This window comes from Urocitellus parryii, chromosome 4 (assembly GCF_045843805.1).
Source record: "Urocitellus parryii isolate mUroPar1 chromosome 4, mUroPar1.hap1, whole genome shotgun sequence".
Classification (NCBI taxonomy): Eukaryota; Metazoa; Chordata; class Mammalia; order Rodentia; family Sciuridae; genus Urocitellus; species Urocitellus parryii.
The window spans coordinates 54,270,060-54,291,209 of record NC_135534.1 but is presented as its reverse complement, the minus strand read 5'-3'; positions in this window follow the sequence as shown (position 1 = coordinate 54,291,209).

The following is a 21,150-nucleotide window of genomic DNA, read 5'->3' as shown; positions in this document are numbered from 1 at the left end:
GTTTCCCCTGACGCTGCTGCCTACAGTTCTAAGGCTGGCCAGAATCATGGAATCTTTTTTAGATCATTCTGGAAGGACAAAATTATTTGTTTATTTAACGATATTACACAAAGAATATATAAATTTGCTCACAACTAATTGTAGTATATGCATCTATTTAAATTTTTACATATGTCACGTTTCCCATCATTTTTTAAAATAATATCTTTATTTATTTTTATGTGGTGCTGAGGATCGAACCCAGTACCTCACACATGCGAGGCAAGCGCTCTACCACTGAGCTACAGCCCCAGCCCCTCCCATCTTTAAATTAGTATATTTTCCACTACATTTTCTCAAAGATACATTTATACTTATTAACATGCGATCTGGGATTAACATAAAGCTATAATACACTTTTGCATTCCTAACTGTATAATGGTATTAAAAGCATCTAGAAACAAATTGGTTCCATAAAAGGAGTGAAAATTTTGAGTAATTTATTTTACAAATATAGTATCAACACCCCTTCACAAAGTATTTCAGAAATGTTACATAAAAGAAAATATTATAAGTGAATTAAGTAGAAGATACTCTTCTGAAGAAATCCAATGGTGGGTTCTTCCTCCTGGTGAAACAGGATTTTGGAATTGTGGACAACTACCCCATAATTGCCAGGTTATGTATCTTCAGATATAGCTGCAGTGAGATTCCTGAAAGACCTGAACAGCCTTATGAGAAAGGAATATTCTTCTGAATACATTTTATTGGACTATCTCACTTTAAGGCTCGAACTTTTCTACTAGCAAATTACTAAAACAAAGTAATTTATGACAAGCATAAATTAAAGACAAGCATTTTGATTGTTCTAACATAAAGAGTAATTGGGGAATGTTACATAAATGTATTTCTACAATTTGAAAGAGTTAAAGGAGATCCCTCATCTCAATTCCTGGGAGATGCTGTTATCCTGGAAAGGGTAAACAGAAGAAAATAGTTCCCTGAAGTTGTGCCAGGGCTGCATGTCAACTGCCTGGCAGGAAATGCTTTTGGAGGACCTAGATAAACAGACTATCATCTTTTTTAGGAAAACATTCTCTTCAACTTCTTACAAAACAAATGTACTGAATTTAACCAGCATCATAAACACACTAAGTAGAACAGGGATCTGAAAATGTTTAAAGGTTGGTACCTGTAGGGTCTGTGACAATTAAACTGTCTGCACCTACTTCAAATTCACATGAACCTAACTGCTCAACAAGCTAGTATCAATGTTGCTTACTGAAATTTTGTAGTAAACCTTTCTACTAGTTTTCATCATGATTTTAGTGAAACTTTTTCTTATGAGAAATTCTCATTTAGCAACAGCTCTTAAATTCTTTAATATTATAGAATGGTAATTCTTTCTTACATTTATATAACAGTAAATTTTTCAAAATATTTTATAGCCATTATCTTAATTTTTCCCTACAATCTCATTGCATAAGGGCCAGGATTGACACTTAGGCATAATAAATAATTTGTTTAAAAAATAAATAAATAAATAAATAGATAAATAATTTGTTTGTAGTCAAAGATTGTTAGGTCTAGAACCAATTAGTCCCAAACATTTTCTAGAAAATTTCCCTTTGTCTCCACTTTGTATCAGAAAATAGATCTGAAAATCACACTACCATCTTTACTAAATTAATCCTCTACCTCATCTCATTTTAAATGTCTTTAACTGTGAAAGGAAGATGGCAATCTAAGTGCCTAGTGAGAAGGCCTCCTACCGACCAAAGAATCTGTCTACTCAGCCTTTTTGCATCTCCTTTTTATCTCCACCTGCCAACAGTTTTATTCAGCTTCAATCCCAACCCCCCATCTTTTCTTCTTCCTTTCTCACATAGGAAGCAGCCTCTGCTCCACCCAACTTATGCTCAATCTTGCCCAGTCACAATGGGGAGCAAACTTCCATGACAAAGTGCTATGAAAGATAACATATCTGCCTACCTGATTTGCCTCATCCAATGATCAAGGCACTCAAATAACAACTGGATCCCATCTCAACATCAGGGTCCCTCCCTGGGATCCACAGTTACCAGCCATTACTTTAAATATCCAACCAATGTGCCCTTCCTCCCCAATAGTACATACTTGCCTTAGTTACTATAGGGATTGAAAGGAAAAAATAAAGAAACTTTGTGTAAAGATGCTTTTATGCTCTCTTCACAAAATTCAGAAGAAGAGAGAATTCTGGGAAGATGGTGGAACCACCAGAAATCTATTCCCTAGTCAGAAATTGCACAAGCAGAATCTATCTGATGTAATTATTTTGAAACTCTAGGGTCTATTGAGGGCATGCAACTTCCAGGGAAAGGCTTGGACAGTAAATTTCAGTCAATCACAACTCTCAGAACCATAGGAGATATCCATCCCCCATCCCCATGGCAGGTAGCATGTGTTCCTGAAGCAATGTTCATGCAGCTTGCAGGATCCAGTTTGCGCAAAAAGGACTTAGTCCTCCAAATATCAGCATCTGTGCTATGACTGCTGACTGCACCTTCTGATCACTGAGGTGCAGACATGAGGCAGTGCTATCATTTGGATCTGGAATATCACTCAAAGGCCCATGTTAAAGGCTTAGTCCCCATCTTGGCACTATTGGGAGACAGTAGAAACTTTAAGAGGTGGAAGGTCTTCCAGTCATGTGGATGTGTCTTTAAAGAGGACCATAGACCCCAATCTCTTTCTCTCTTTCATGATCTGGTCATGAGGTAAAGAGCTTTGCTCCTCCACACATTTCTTAGCATGATGTGCTACCTTGCCAGAGGCCCCAAAGCAACAGGGCCAACCTACCATGGACTGAAATCTTCAAAACTGTGAGCCAAAATAAACTTTTCCTCTTTATAAGCTGCTAATCCCAGGTATTTTGTTACAGCAATAAGAAGTTAACACAGGAGGGCAAGAATAAATTTGCAACATGAAAGTCTAAAAATAAAACATACGCAAAATTTTCAAAAAAATTTGACAATGATGTCTTGGTTATAATACAAAGGCAAATGCAACAGAAGAAAAAATAAACTGGATTTTAAGAAATTAAAATTTCAGGCATCAAAAGACTATCAGCCAGGTATGTGGCACATGCCTATATTCCCAGCAATTTGGGAGACTGAGGCAGGAGGATCACAACTTCAAAGTCAGAGTCAGGAGAATCACAGCCTCTGGGACAGGAGTCCCCTGTGTTTCTCCTTTGCAAACAAAGCAATACAACTTCTTCCTTTTCTTAAAACCATGTCCTTATTATTGGATTGGCTTTGGGGACAAGGACCAAGGTTTCAGTAAAAAATTTGGTATCCCAGGTAGGACCCAGAGCAGCTCCCTCTCCAGCTTTCTTGGGCAGCTCTGACTCTCCAAGGAACCCCATTTCCCTGTGAGGATGCAAGGTGGTTGGCAAACTTGTTGAAAGCCAACTGCAGAAGAGTTAGGAGATGGGTGAATTTGCCTTGGGTCAAACTGGAGAAACTATTCCTGTGAGTAAAGGTAAGGACTGAGGGACCATCCCAACAGCTGCTGAAGTTCCTTTTGCTTTCGGGGAATCCCACCTTCTCTCTCTGAATGTCACTGAGAGAAAAAAACAATTGAACTCATGAAAGTCACGACACCCTTGGCCTTCTATAGGTCCCCTGGTGTGCACGCGGAGACCTTTGATTCCACACATCTGGTTCGTCTTCATGGGAGTATCTGGACCCACTTTGTGGGGACTTCTGTGGCACCACTGGTGTAGGAGTCATGGTTAAGTGGGACTTGAGAACCTAGGGATATTTATTCCCTTTTGGTCTGTTCTAGAGTCTCATCTGTTGGCGTTGGGTTTGGGAATTCCTTTTAGTTGTCTGTCTGTTTTTGTTTTATTTGTATCTGTTAATGCCCCTTTTAAAACATGTCTAATACTGCATTGATCATATAGATAGTGTTATTCTGGAATTCGGGACCCCCAAAAGACCACCAGAGACCAAGATCGATGTAAGCAGCGAAAAGGTGTTTATTGTGAGCTAGCTTGGTCCTCCATGCGCACACAGCAACTGGTGACGCTGAGAGGCCCTGAGCCCAGGGTTTGCAGAAGTTTTATACACTCTTTGGGGAAGGCAGGGACTTCACATACATCATAGAATCATAAAACAACTCTAAAACATGATTAGCACATTCACTGGTGGGAACAAGTTGGATAAGGGTGATTGGTTAGTACAAGAGGGGGATTCGTTTGAACTGATTGGTTTAAGCCATGAGGGGAGTACGTACTGAGCTATACGGTTTCCCAACATGTTACCACCACCATAAACTACGTACATACTGAGCTATATGGTTTCCCAACATGTTACCACCACCATAAACTACTGGGAGGGTCATCTGGCATTCCAGGTATTTTCCCTGTCTCTTGCTAATTGGTGGTTGCTAGAGGGTTGCACATACCTCACCTAGCCTGACTGAGTCAGGAACACCAGGTGCTGCAGATCTCTCCTGTTATTTGTAGATAAACAACTCAGCAGGGTGGGTATGTGTCTAGGAGTGCTCCTTGGGTCTTTCCAAGGACAAGGGTCACGCCCTCTTCCTTGGACAGGCTTTGCTCTGAGGTAGAGGCTGGTTTCTCAATAGTGTCTCAGGAAAGATCTCAGCTGGTCAATTTAAGGTTCTTGTCTGTTGGCCATGGTGTTGGGGCTCTTGTTACCTCTCTTTCTTTTTTGTACAGTCTTGCATTTGGAGGTTTACTGCAAGGTAACTAATAAGTGCTCTCCTTTATACATTGTATCTAACATAGAAGGGCCACACTGTCACTTGTCTTATATCTTTTTGCTTTGACTAAATCTATTTCTGATCAGTAACACTGTTTCCTAAATTTATAAGAGATTTAAGGCTATCCTTTGATTTTTTGCTAGTACTGCTAACCCATGCAGACCTGCGATTATTGTTATGGAACACTATGGGTTCTAAACTGTACTTTAAAAGTTAAACTTAGTTAAATGTTGGGGGTTGGAGTTGGGGCTCAGCGATAGAGTGCTCACCTAGTACATGTGAGAGGCCCTAGGTTTGATCCTCAGCACCACATAAAAATAAATAAATAAAATAAAGTTATTGTGTCCAACTGCAACTAAAAAATAAATATTTTAAAAAATATATTCCATTAAAAAAAAAGTTAAACTTAGTTAAATGTAAAGCTTAGAGGAGAGCACATTATCAATTTGATGTTCTCCAAACTAAAATTATCTGTAGCAATAGTCTCAGGTTTGTATAGAAATAACAAATTTGGGTGGCATGTATTCATGTCATTTGATGTTTTATAGCTGAATACAGTAACATTGTCAATAAGTTATGCATATATTTTTGTGTTACTCTTCACACTTGAATAGGAATTTAAATGTATTTTTGGAAGTTAGTAAGGACAGCCTGATCTGTCTAAGGGTGACACTGTAAAACATGGAAGCATTTTGCCACAAAAAGAAAGTTACAAGCTCTCTTAGCCTTTGTTTGATTTATGTTTCAGATATAATGTTGTGTTTTGTTATTTGTCAAGAGCCCCACCTTACCTGAGATAAGGCTCTGCCTCCCACCTTACTCCTTGTTAGAATGGCTCCAAAATAGATTAGATTTCAGCTTATTTAAAGTTGTGTTCAATTGTTGTAAATATTACTGTGATCTCAAAATAAACAGAAGATATAATGTATAATTAAGTAAATTTGAAGATTATAAAAATCATTTTTCTTGGGGCTAGAATTGTGGCTCAGCGGTAGAGTGCTCGCTTAGCCTACACAGGGCCTTGGGTTCGATCCTGAGTACCACATAAAAATAAATGAATGGGGCAGGTCGGAAGATGGCGGCGGGGAGTGAGTGAGCCGCTCTGTGCTCCGCGCCACCGCCACCGCAGCATATGTTGCTGCTTCTTAAAAGAAGAAGTAAAGATCATTAAAGGAGATCTGTCGACAAGGATTCAGCACCGTGTCAAGAAAAGGGCCTAGATGGAGTGAATCCGCCACGACTTCAGCGCGAGCAGTAAGGCTGCAGCCCCCGAGCTGCCCGGCTCCCTGGGCCCCTTCTCACTCCCCTCTCCGCCTCTCCGCTTCGCTTCTCCCCCGCCATCTCTCCTCCCACGCTCACTCCCTAAATCTAGATCTCAATCTCTTTCCCCCACCCCACCCGCTCTCTCTCGTGCCCAGTACCCGGCCCGCGCGGCCCCGAGGCGCTGCCTCCCCTCCCCCAGCCCGCACCCCCTCCACGGGGGTCCCAAAGGCCACAGCTTGGCCGCTGCCACCGCCGCCGCTGCCGCCACCGCTTTCCGCGGAGCACCTTAGAACAGACTCTTAACCGTGAGAGTGAGCTGCTTAGTAAAATGGAACAGCTGATAAGATGAGTGACAATTTAAAATCTAAATGATCCAACATGGCGGCGGACGCGGAGAGATCAAGTCTCTAACCCCTTCAGCTGCACGGGCATAGGGAGAAGTAAACTGTCAAAATACTGTTCGCTCAGGACCACTAGGCACGGTTGAGCTGAAGTGGACCCCGGGCGAACAGTCTAGCCTTCTCAGAACACACCGAGCCCGAATTGGCTGCATTCTAGCTCCGGTTCACCTGCTTCATGTGACTCAGCACTAATGATCCCACTGAAATAACTAGTCGGCCCACCTGAACTCAAAGAGGTAAAAGCCAACTGAGCACCACAGCCAGACCCAGGGAATCAGGAGTGACGCAGGACTAGCGGCGCAGAACTCCCAGCTATCCCTATCACCAGTGCTGACAACAGGTCCCTTGCACCAGCTATCAGGGGAGTTGCTGCTACCTGAGGGCAAACAAATTCGCTGGGGGCCCTCAGCCCCAAGCCCTACAAACTTAGGGTCTGAGGGAGGCAAACAGAAAGGGTGTGCCCAGGCACCCATGAAAACAGGGCTCCCAGGAGCAGCAGACCTGACGTGTAGTCAGTATTGTGGTGAGTATCACAGGTGAGCGGGGCCTGGCTTGAGGAACCACAAGAGAAGGCCCTAGGCACTCAGAATTGGAGACCCGCACAGTCTGGGAAGAAGAGCTGAGGCACAGTGATTGGTTCCCACCTATCAAGAAGAGAAGCCTGGCCCAGTTGGCATAGCTCCACCAACTGGAAGAGAAGTTAATCGAGCTATATGACTGCATGTATTATTATTATTATTTTTTTTTAATGATTATTATTAGTATTTTTTTAATTTTTTTTTAATTTTATTTTCACTTTTTGTTGTTGATGTAGTTGTTGTTCTTTAACGTTCTTATTAATGGTTTCAATTTTTTAATTCTTTTTATTTTATTAGTATTACTATTATTTTTTAAACTTTAATTTCCATTTTTTTACTATCATTATAAAATTTTTTCTTTTTTTTTGGTTTTAAATTTTTATTTTTTGCGTTTCTTCTTTCTTTCTTTTCACTTTTTTTTTCTTTTGTCTTCTCACTTCTTTTCAATTTTCCTATTCCCCCTTCCTTGAATTCTACCTGCCTACACTCATTCTCTTTAGTGACTTTTTCCCTCCCCTTCTAATATCTCTCCTCCCCAGTGCCTGCAAGCTAGGCAAACCTGCAACCCACGGGTGGGTCAGGTCCAGCAAACTGCCGAGTGACAGAACAGCTACACGTGTCTGCAGGGAATGCGGACAGGACCCACAAGTAGGACAGGGCCGGTGGCTTGCTGAGGGGCGGAACCGACCCCTCCCCCAGTGCCTGCAAGCTAGGCGAACCTTCGACCCATCGGGAGGTTAGGCCCAGCAACCTGCGGAGTGACAGAGGTGCCCTCGTGCCTGCTGGGTAGGCAGACCTTTGACCGACCAGCAGAGCAGACCTAGGGCCTGCCAGCGTGGTAGACGGATCACACCAATTGGAGGAGGATCACAGCCACTACCTGCCCTGCAAGGGTGATTTTTCAACTATACAAGAGCAATATAAATAAATAGAGAGAAAATTTCAAAACACAACAGTTTTACCAAGCAGAAAGAAACGCCAGCAGTATGAAAAGACAAGGAAAGAAAGGATCACAGGCAATGCAGGTCAACTCAACTTTAGAAGAGGTAATAGGTGCAACAGATGGAATGTCAGATAGAGAGGTCAGGATATACATGCTTCAGATGATCTGGAGTCTCAAGGAAGACATGAGACAGCAAAATCAGATAATAAAAGATCACATTGACAAACAAATCCAGGAAGTAAAAGATCAATTTCACAGGGAGATAGAGGTAATAAAAAACAAACAAATAGAAATCCTAGAAATGCAGGAAACAATAAACCAACTCAAAAACTCAATTGAGAATACTACCAGCAGAGAAGACAAAGTATTTCAACTGGAAAAGAACATAGACAGCTCAGCAAATCTGCTAAGAAACCATGAGCAGAACATCCAAGAATTATGGGACAATATCAAAAGACCAAATTTAAGAGTCATTGGGATACAGGAAGGCACAGAGCTCCATTCCAAAGGAATAAACAGCCTATTCAGTGAAATAATACGAGAAAACTTCCCAGACTTGAAGAATGAGACAGAATCCCAAATCCTAGAAGCCTACAGGACGCCGAATGTGCAAAATCATAAGAGATCCACACCGAGACACATTATAATGAAGATGTCCAACATACAGAATAAGGAGAAAATTTTAAAAGCTGCAAGAGAAAGAAAGCAGATTACATTTAGGGGTAAACCAATCAGGATAACAGCTGATCTCTCAACACAGACTCTGAAAGCTAGAAGATCCTGGAATAACATATTTCAAACACTTTAAAAAAAAGGGTTCCAACCAAGAATCGTGTATCCGGCGAAATTAAGCTTCAGGATAGAAGATGAAATTAAAACCTTCCACGATAAACAAAAGTTAAAAGAATTCGCAGCTAGAAAACCATCTCTTCAAAAAATCCTTGGCGGGCTGGAGATGTGGCTCAGCGGTAGCGCGCTCGCCTGGCATGCGTGCGGCCCGGGTTCGATCCTCAGCACCACATACCAACAAAGATGTTGTGTCTGCCGAGAACTAAAAAATGAATGTTAAAAATTCTCTCTCTCTCTCTCTCTCTCTCTCTAAAAAAAAAAAAAAAAAAAAAAATCCTTGGCAAAACATTACAGGAAGAGGAAATGGAAAATAACATTGAAAACCAACTATGGGAGGTAGGACAGTAAAGGGGGGAAAGTAGTCAAAGAGGATAACAAATCAGGTTTAGTAACATTAGTAAACAAATATGGCTAGAAGAACAAACCATATCTCAATAATAACCCTAAATGTTAATGGCTTAAACTCACCAATTAAGAGACACAGGCTAGTAGAATGGATCACAAAACAAGACCCAACAATATGCTGCCTACAGGAGACGCATCTGATAGGAAAAGATATTCATAGACTGAAGGTGAAAGGTTGGGAAAAATCATACCACTCATATGGACTGAGGAAACAAGCAGGAGTGTCCATACTCATATCTAATAAAATAGATTTCAAGCCAAAGTTAATCAAAAGGGATAAAGAAGGACACTTCATACTGCTCAAGGGAACCATACACCAACAAGACATAACAATCATAAATATATATGCCCCAAATAATGGTGCAGCTGTGTTCATCAAGCAATATCTTCTCAAGTTCAAGAGTCTAATAGACCACCATACAATAATCATGGGAGACTTCAACTCACCTCTCTCACCACTCGACAGATCTACCAAACAAAAGTTAAATAAGGAAACTATAGAACTCAACAACACAATTAACAACCTAGACTTAATTGACATATATAGACTATACCACCCAACATCAAGTAGTTATACTTTTTTCTCAGCAGCACATGGAACCTTCTCAAAAATAGACCATATATTATGTCACAGGGCAACTCTTAGACAATATAAAGGGGTAGAGATAATACCATGCATCTTATCTGATCATAATGGAATGAAACTGAAAATCAATGATAAAAGAAGGAAGGAAAAATCAAGCATCACTTGGAGAATGAACAATAGGTTGCTGAATGATCACTGGGTTTTAGAAGACATCAAGGAGGAAATTAAAAACTTCCTAGAGTTAAATGAAAACACAGACACAACATATCGGAATCTATGGGACACATTGAAAGCAGTTCTAAGAGGAAAATTCATTGCTTGGAGTTCATTCCTCAAAAAAAGAAAAAACCAACAAATAAATGATCTCATACTTCATCTCAAAAACCTAGAAAAAGAAGAGCAAAACAACAGCAAAAGAAGTAGAAGGCAAGAAATAATTAAAATCAGAGCTGAAATTAATGAAATTGAAACAAAAGAAACAATTGAAAAAATTGACAAAACTAAAAGTTGGTTCTTTGAAAAAATAAATAAAATTGACAGACCCTTAGCCATGCTAACGAAGAGAAGAAGAGAGAGAACCCAAATTACTAGCATACGGGATGAAAAAGGCAATATCACAACAGACACTTCAGAAATACAGAAGATAATCAGAAATTATTTTGAATCCTTATACTCCAATAAAATAGAAGATAGTGAAGGCACAGATAAATTCTTTAAGTCTTATGATCTGCCCAGATTGAGTCAGAAGGATATAGACAACCTAAACAGACCAATAACAATAGAAGAAATAGAAGAAACCATCAAAAGATTACCAACTAAGAAAAGCCCAGGACCGGATGGGTATACAGCAGAGTTTTACAAAACCTTTAAAGAGGAACTAACACCAATACTTTTCAAGCTATTTCAGGAAATAGAAAAAGAGGGAGAACTTCCAAATTCATTCTACGAGGCCAACATCACCCTGATTCCGAAACCAGACAAAGACACTTCAAAGAAAGAAAACTACAGACCAATATCTCTAATGAACCTTGACGCAAAAATCCTCAATAAAATTCTGGCGAATCGGATTCAAATATATATCAAAAAAATTATACACCATGATCAAGTAGGATTCATCCCTGGGATGCAAGGCTGGTTCAATATACGGAAATCAATAAATGTTATTCACCACATCAATAGACTTAAAAATAAGAACCATATGATCATCTCGATAGATGCAGAAAAAGCATTCGACAAAGTACAGTATCCCTTTATGTTCAAAACTCTAGAAAAATTAGGGATAACTGGATCATACCTCAACATTGTAAAAGCAATCTATGATAAGCCACAGGCCAGCATCATTCTGAATGGAGAAAAATTGAAGGCATTCCCTCTAAGATCTGGTACAAGACAGGGATGCCCTCTCTCACCACTTCTGTTCAACATAGTCCTCGAAACACTGGCCAGAGCAATTAGACAGACGAAAGAAATTAAAGGCATAAAAATAGGAAAAGAAGAACTTAAATTATCACTATTTGCAGATGATATGATTCTATACCTAGCAGACCCAAAAGGGTCCACAAAGAAGCTATTAGAGCTAATAAATGAATTCAGCAAAGTGGCAGGATATAAGATCAACACGCATAAATCAAAGGCATTCCTGTATATCAGCGACAAACACTCTGAAACGGAAATGAGGACAACTACTCCATTCACAATATCCCCCCAAAAAATAAAATACTTGGGAATCAACCTAACAAAAGAGGTGAAAGATTTATACAATGAAAATTACAGATCCCTAAAGAAAGATATAGAAGAAGACCTTAGAAGATGGAAAAATATACCCTGCTCATGGATAGGCAGAACTAACATCATCAAAATGGCGATATTACCAAAAGTTCTCTATAAGTTCAATGCAATGCCAATCAAAATCCCAACAGCATTTCTTGTAGAAATAGATAAAAGAATCATGAAATTCATATGGAATAATAAAAGACCCAGAATAGCAAAAACAATACTAAGCAGGAAGTGTGAATCAGGCGGTATAGCGATACCAGACTTCAAACTATACTACAGAGCAATAGTAACAAAAACAGCATGGTACTGGTACCAAAACAGGCGGGTGGACCAATGGTACAGAATAGAGGACACAGTAACCAATCCACAAAACTACAACTATCTTATATTTGATAAAGGGGCTAAAAGCATGCAATGGAGGAAGGATAGCATCTTCAACAAATGGTGCTGGGAAAACTGGAAATCCATTTGCATCAAAATGAATCTGAATCCCTATCTCTCGCCATGCACAAAAGTTAACTCAAAATGGATCAAGGAGCTTGATATTAAATCAGAGACACGGCATCTGATAGAAGTAAAAGTTGGTTATGATCTACATACTGTGGGATCAGGCTCCAAATTCCTCAATAGGACACCCATAGCGCAAGAGTTAACAACTAGAATCAACAAATGGGACTTACTCAAACTAAAAAGTTTTTTCTCAGCAAAAGAAACAATAAGAGAGATAAACAGGGAGCCTACATCCTGGGAACAAATCTTTACTCCACACACTTCAGATAGAGCCCTAATAACCAGAATATATAAAGAACTCAAAAAATTAGACAATAAGATAACAAATAACCCAATCAATAAATGGGCAAAGGACCTGAACAGACACTTCTCAGAGGAGGACATACAATCAATCAATAAGTACATGAAAAAATGCTCACCATCGCTAGCAGTCAGAGAAATGCAAATCAAAACTACCCTAAGATACCATCTCACTCCAGTAAGATTGGCAACCATTAGGAAGTCAAACAACAATAAGTGCTGGAGAGGATGCGGGGAAAAGGGCACTCTTGTTCATTGCTGGTGGGACTGCAAATTGGTGCAGCCAATTTGGAAAGCAGTATGGAGATTTCTTGGAAAGCTGGGAATGGAACCACCATTTGACCCAGCTATTCCCCTTCTAGGTCTATTCCCTAAAGACCTAACAAGAGCATGCTACAGGGACACTGCTACATCGATGTTCATAGCAGCACAATTCACGATAGCAAGATTGTGGAATCAGCCTAGATGCCCTTCAATAGATGAATGGATAAAAAAAATGTGGCATCTATACACAATGGAGTATTACTCTGCATTAAAAAATGACAAAATCATAGAATTTGGAGGGAAATGGATGGCACTAGAGTAGATTATGCTAAGTGAAGCTAGTCAATCTTTAAAAAACAAATACCCAATGACTCCTTTGATATAAGGGGAGTCAACAAGGACAGGGTAGGGACGAAGAGCTTGAGAAGATTTACATTAACAGGGGTGAGAGGTGGGAGGGAAAGGAAGTGAGAAGGGAAATCACATGGAAATGGAAGGCGATCCTCAGGGTTATACAAAATGACATATAAGAGGAAAGGAGGGGTAAGACAGGATAATACAAATGGAAGAAATGATTTACAGTAGAAGGGGTAAGGGGAGGGGAGGGGAGGGGAGGGGAGGGGAGGGGGGATAGTAGAGAATAAGACAGACAGCAGAATACATCAGACACTGGAAAGGCAATATGTCAATCAATGGAAGGGTAACTGATGTGATACAGCAATCTTTATACGGTGTAAAATTGGGAGTTCATAACCCACTTGAATCAAACTGTGAAATATGATGTATTAAGCACTATGTAATGTTTTGAACGACCAACAATAAAAAAAAATTAATAAAATATCGAAAAAAAAATAAATGAATGGAATAAAGGTATTGTGTCCAACTAAAAAAAATTAATATTAAAAATAAAAATAAATAAATAAATAAAAATCATTTTTCTTGGTTCTTAGCTATTGTGCAAATTAATCTTTTTTTTGCTCTGTTAATTTCATTTTGTATTTTCCTTGTAAACTTGTTGCCTGTTAGTGTTTTGCAGAAATTTTGCATCTAACAAAACAACTTGAGTTAATTTGAGATAATAAACCATCACCAATAGGACAGATAGTATATAATGCAGACTTCCAGTACTAACACTAACCCCAATTAAATGAAAGAGATAACTGTAAAAGTATAGATATTGAAGTTATAGCCCGTTACTTCCACTATAAGACTGGCAACACTGGCCTGCTGGGTGTTTAAAACCAAAAATTTGGAGACCAAAGTCAAGGAAGTAAAAGGGCAAAGGACAAAGCAGCCAACATTTTGGCTCTTGCCCTCTAAGGTCAGCCAGGACCTAGAGAAGGATAGGACCCCTCTCTGGGCCCTGTAACTCTGGTGGATTAACTGATCTGCCAATCCAGGAGATCAAGAGGACCCTGCCGAACAGGAAGCCAACCAGTACATATTCTGCAAACAGGAGGGTCACTGGAGATAGAAATGTCCCTGATGTTTCCAAAGGAAACCAAGTGGGCTGGGGATGTGGCTCAAGCGGTAGCACGCTCGCTTGGCATGTGTGAGGCCCGGTTCGATCCTCAGCACCACATACCAACAAAGATGTTGTGTCTGCTGAAAACTAAAAAAAAAAAAAATATTAAAAAAAATTCTCTCTCTCTATTCACCACCTATTTAAACAAAAAAGAAAACTAGAGATCAAAATACCTCATGAATGTATACATTAAATTCCTCAATAAAATATTAATAAACCAAATCCAGCAACATGTAAGAAGGATTATACATCATGTAATGGGATTTATCTCTCTTTTTATCTTGGTCAGTCTAATAAAAGTGTCAATTAAAAAAATCTTTTGAGGGCTGGGATTTGCTTAACATCTAAACATCAATATACTATAATAAAAGACAAAAAATACATTATCACATCAATAGATACACAAAAAAAGTACTTAATAAAATCCAACTATCATTCATAATTAAAAAAAAAAAAACTAACTCTGAACTAGGAATAGAAGGGAACTTCCTCAATCTACCAAAAGAGATTAAAGAGACTCTACAAAAAAACAAAAAACAAAAACCTAAAAACAAACAAACCCTAATATCATTCTTTCCCTGTACAATTGGGAAGAAGAAAAGGATGCTCCCCTTTGCCACTTCTTTCTATTTTTTTAAAAGGTGTCATATTTAATATTTATTCTTTTAGTTTTCGGCAGACACAACATCTTTGTTTGTATGTGGTGCTGAGGATCAAACCCAGGCCGCACGCATGGCAGGTGAGTGCGCTACCGCTTGAGCCACATCCCCAGCCCTATCTTTTTTTTAATATTTTATTTTTTAGTTGTAGTTGGATACAATAACTTTATTTTACTTATTTATCTTTTTATGTGGTGCTGAAGATTGAACCCAGGGCCTCATACATGCTAGGCACTGAGTGCCCTACCCCTGAGCCACAACCCCAGCCCTCCTCTTCCTCTTCTTCTTCCTCCTCCTCCTCCTCCTCCTCTTCCTCCTCCTCCTCCTCCTCTTCTTCTTCTTCTTAATATCTTTTAGTTGGAGATGGACACAATATCTTTATTTATTTATATTTATATGGTGCTGAGGATTTAACCCAGTGTTTCACAGATGCTAGGTGAGTGCTCTATCACTGAGTTACAACCTCAGTCTCCTTTCTTTCTTTCTTTCTTTCTTTCTTTCTTTCTTTCTTTCTTTCCTTTTCTTTTCTTTTCTTTTCTTTCTTTCTTTCTTTCTTTCTTTTCTTTCTTTCTTTCTTTCTTTCTTTTTCTTTTACTTTTTGCAGCACTGGGGATAGAACTTATTACTTTTAAATTTTATATTTTTAAAATTTTGAAAAAGGGTCTCACTAAATTGCCCAGGCTAGCCACAAACTTCTGATCCTCCTGCCTCTATCTACTGCTGGGATTACAGGCATGTGCCACTGCATCCAGCTCCTTGAACACTGTAGTGGTGGTTCTAAGCAGTTCAATCAAGTGAGAAAAAGAAATCTGATTGAAAGAAGAAGAAGAAGAAAAAAGGCTAGTCTTCCTTTATCCACAGATGATCTTATCCTGTAAGTAAAAACCCCTAAAACTTCAACAACAATAAAATACTAGAACTGGATAATGAGTTCAGTAAGGTCACAGGATATATTATCAATATGAAAAAGTTAATTATATTTCTATATATTAGCAGTAAGTAATCTAAAAATGAAATTGAGAAAACAATTCCATTCACAACAGCATGAAAATAATAAATTTGTTAATAGAAATGCAAGACACACACTAATCATTATACAATATTGCTGAGAGGAACTAAAGAAAATTGAAACAAATGGACAAATATTCTATGATCATGAATTCAAATATTCAATATTATTAAGATTGCAATTCTTCTGGAACCAACTATAAATTCAGTGCAAACTCTACCAAAACTCCAATAATCATTTCACAGAAGTTTACAAATATTTCGGAAATACAAATACTCTAGCAGATGAAAAAAAATTTGAAAGTGAAAAACATAGCTGACGTACTTATACTTCCCAATTTCCAAACTTACTATAAAACTACAATAATCAATACAATGTAGTATGGCTTGAAGACAGACATATAGAACAAAATTAAAAGTCCAGAAATTAATTCTTAAACTTATGGTCAAATTACTTTTGACAAAGGATAGTCTTTTAGAAAAATAGTGAGACAATTGGACAACTTCATAAAAAGAGATGAATTTAGACCCTTGCTTTTTAATATACTTATAAATTAACACAAAATGACATATTCTTTTTGTTTTATGTATTGGGGACTGAACACAGGGACTTAACACATGGTAGGCAAGCACTCTACCACTTTTTATTTGGAGACAGGGTCTCATTAAGTTGCCCCAATTGGCCTGGAACCTGTAATCCTCCTGCCTCGACTTCCCAACTTGATAGGATTATAAGCATGTCGCAACTGCCCAACAAAATGACATACATTTTAAAAATTAAAATATAAAACTTAGGAGAAAACAGGAAAAAAATTTTTATGACCTTGGGTTAGGTAAAGATTTCATAGATATGACACCAAAAGCACACTCAAAAGAAAAACATTAGTTGGACTTCATCAAAATTTAAATGTTTATGTTTCAAAAGAGATTGTTAAGAAAACAAAAGACATGACAAAGACTGGGAAAAAAATACTTATAAATCATACATCTGATAAAGGATCCTTGTCCAGAATTTGAACCCAAACTGGATTGAAAAACAGCAAAAGCTCTGCATAGACATTACACAAAAGAAATAGGAATGGCTGATAACTACAAGAAAAGGTATTCAATATTATTAGTCATTAATAATAAAGGACAGCTGGGCATGGTGGCACACACCTGTAATCCCAGCAGCTTGGGATGCTGAAACATGAGGATCACGAGTTCAAAGCCAGCCTCAACAATGGTGAGGTGCTAAGCAACTCAGTGAGACCCTGTGTTTAAATAAAATACCAAAAAAAAAAAAAATTGGGCTGGGGATGTGGCTCAGTGGTTGAGTGCCCCAGAGTTCAATCCCCTATACCCCCAATAAATAAATAAATAAATAAATAAATAAATAAATAAATAAAGGACAATAATAAGTATCAGGAAGGATGAGGAAAAAGTAAAACCTTCATACGTAATTTGTGGGAATATAAAATAATGCAGCTACTTTGGAAAATAACTTGGCAGTTTTTTAAAATGTTAAACATAAATTTATTATATCCCTATCCATTTTACTCTTAGGCATCTACACACACACACACACACAAAATTACCAGCCAAAAAAAAAAAAAAGCATCTACACAAGAGAAATGAAAACACATATACATAAAGTCTTGTATGCATTATCAGAATAGCCCCAAGCTGGAAAAAATTTAAATGGTCAACTGGTGAATGGATAACAAAATGAAATATTATTCAGCTATAAAAAAGGAATGAAATACTGATAGATGCTACAATATGAATAAACTCAAAAAACATTATGCTAGATAAAAAAGTCAGGTGATAGAGATCATATATCATATATTCCATTTATATGAATTGTTCAGAAATGGCAAAATTATAGAAGCAGAGAGCAGAGTACTGTTTGCCTGCATCTAGAGGTAGGTACTGAGATCAGGTCACATATGGTGGGTAATAAGCATCTTTTTCAGGAAATGAACTTTCCAAAACTGAACTGTAGTGGCATTGGCACAACTCTTAAATTTAGCAAAAATTATTGAGTTTTAGGATATGTATATTATACTTCAAAAGTAGTTTTTAAAAAACTGAATGGATTTGTTCAACTCTTCATGTCTTCCATATATTATTCTTTTAATCTCTGCATTTCAAAAATGATAAAACTTTAATCACTCCTGCTCTGCAACCAATTTTTTAACTTATTGTTAATTTTTAACAGATTGTGAAAGCTAATTCTCATGAATTGGATTTAGTTTATTTAATCTTTATAATCAAGATGACACTTTCGATAATGGGTTTCTTTCATTCCTCAATAACCCAGTAAGTTGACGTAACCAGGGAAACTGAATGACCTAATGACTCAAACTTCATACTACTTTTCAAAACTATAATAATTCTAAAGCCTCTAAGTCGACTGAAGAAGCAAAAATACTGTCAAATAAGATGATTTGTACATTCCCTGGTATGTACAGTGTTAAGTCATTGTTTTAATTCTGACATGATATCTGCTTCTGCATCTTGGGTTTTTAACCATTTTGTCCCCTTTCACATGGACTTATTTTTCCTCCTAAAAAAGTTCCAAACAAATATATTACCAATCTTTTTCTTCAGAGCTTAAGAATAAAGATTTTTTCCCAATTCATCTATATACATAAAACATATAGACAATGAAGAGAAATAACTTAAATAACGTTTATCTGTGCTCTGTAGAGAATTTACCCTTGTAAAGAGAGAGATCATGCAGATTCATATTTCTCTGTAGTCCCAGAACATTCCCAATTAGTTATCTTCCCTCCATTTATTTTCCCAAGACTCACCAGTGGCTTTTAGGAGTACCTGGCCTGGGCTGTATCTGACTCACAGGGGTCCTGATAGTAGGTCATATCCCATCACTATTCCCAATCAAACTTAAAAAAAAAGAGAAAAAGATCTTGATTTGTGGTTTATAGGATGGACTTGAAATTATAAATATAAACATATAAATATATTTGCAAGTAGAAAAATAAAAATAAGTGCAAAGATTTAATTTAGTATCAGTTTTAGGCTTTACTTTCTTTAAAAAAAAAAAAAACTTTATTTTATTTATTTATTTGTTTTTATGTGATGCTGAGGCTCAAACCCAGCACACTGCACATGCTAGGCAAGCACTGTACCGCTGAGCCACAACCCTAGCTCTCTAGGCTTCAATTTCATTCCAACCACTTTCTTTCCTATATATTTCTTTTTTTATATATATTTATTGTTTTTTAGTTTAGTTAGACACATTATGTTTATTTCATTATTATGTGGTGCTAAGGATCGAACCCAGGGCCTCACATGTGCTAGGCGAGCGCTCTACTGCTGAGCCACAATCCCACACAATCCCAGCCCTCTTTCCTATATATTTCTAAATGTTAAATTCTGAGGAAATGTAGTTATAATTGAATAGTCATTACATTCAGTTTTTTAAAGAGAGAGAGAGAGAGAGAGAGAGAGAATTTTAATATTTATTTTTCAGTTCTCAGTGGATACAACATCTTTGTTGGTATGCTGAGGATCGAACCAGGCCGCACACATGCCAGGCGAGCACGCTACCGCTTGAGCCACATCCCCAGCCCAGAGCCACATCCCCAGCCCTCATTACATTCATTAAAGAACATGTAGGCAGATTTTTTTTTTTAGTCAGCTCTTCTTTGGCCTAACAAGGGTATATTTAAATTAAAAATTAAATCAGAGTAATTTTTAAAAGTGTGTATTGAATACCCACTCCTTAGCAAACCTTGGAATATTTGGACCCAATAAGGAACAGTCACACACCTTCAAGCTGTTTATAGGCTATTGGGAATGAACCATAACTATACATAATTTAAATTAGATTGGGATAAGTATCACAATGTTCCAAAAGATAAAACAACAACAACAAAAAAGCAACTGGAAAAGTTTTCAGAGTTGACCGAACACAAAGAAAATGCCTTAATGGTAATGAATGGCATACCCTGGAGAAGAGTAGTAATAGAATACAGAGAAGAGATATAGAATACAAATGAGGTGAGGTGTGGCTGTAGTATTGGGTAAGTGAGGGCATATTGAGAAACCAGGCTGAAGTTTGATTAAAATTGTAATAGTGGCTAATATTTATTGAGCATTTACTATGTGCCAAGTACTATTAAAGCACTATACATGTGTCAACTTGGTTGATCCTCAAAACAACCTTATGAGAAATGTACTATTATTATTCCCATTTTATAGATGACAATATTGAGGTATAGAATAGTTAAGTAACCTACTCATGGTTACATAGTAACAGCCAAAAGTTACAGAGCCAGGATCTTTAAATGAATACATAATAAAGACCAAATTCTGTTTCACCCTCAAACACACTATTGTAAGAGAAGTTCATGGGTACCTTAGCTACCTCTTTTCTCATGAATTCCTATGCCAGTTTTCAAGGTCTAGCTCAAATACTGCCTTTACTGCAAAGCCTTTCTCTATCAGCTGAATACAGTTTCTTTCTAAGATTCATAGCACTTTATCTGTATCAGTCTCATGGCATGTCATAATACTTTGTTTCTGGTGTTACAGACTTTATGTGCATCATCTCTGCTTTCTTATTCTCCTTTAGTCTGATTCACTTTCTACTTTCCACAACTCCCAGGACAGTGCCTAGCATATAATAACACTAGCTAAATTTATGGAATGCCTATTCTTTCCAAGGCATTGTTAAGCATTTTAAAGGAATTATCTCATAAAAACCTTACAGCAACCCAATTCAATAGCTATTTTAGTCTGCTACTGTGTCAGATAAAATATAGATGCACCTTAAACTCACTGAAAAAAATAGATATAGTTCCTGCCCTCAAGAAAAGGACAGTCTAGGGGTTGCTATATCTTTTAAGGTATAAAGATGAGGAAAAATGGGCTGGGGTTGTGGCTCAGAGGTAGAGCACTTGCCTAGCACATGCAAGGCCCTGGGTTTGATCCTCAGCACCACATAAAAATTTTTAAAAAACAATTTTTTTAATATAAACAATGACTTTTTAAAATATTTAATTTTTTTGGTGTAGATGGACACAATACAATGCATTTTATTTTTATGCGGTGCTGAGGATAGAACCCAGGCCCTGCTGGTCCTAGGAGAGCACTCTACCACTGAGCCACAACCCCAGCCCCCAAAATAATTATTAAATAAATATTCAAAAAGAAAGAAAGAAAAAGATGAGGAAAAGTGAGACTCAATGAAGTAATTTGCCCAGAACCACAGCAAAAAAAAAAAAAAAAAAAAAAAAAAAGTGGCAGAGTCAGTATTCAAACCAGCTGCCCAGACTGGATATTCAGGAGACTGTGCATATAATCACTGTGCTCTAAAGAAGGCAC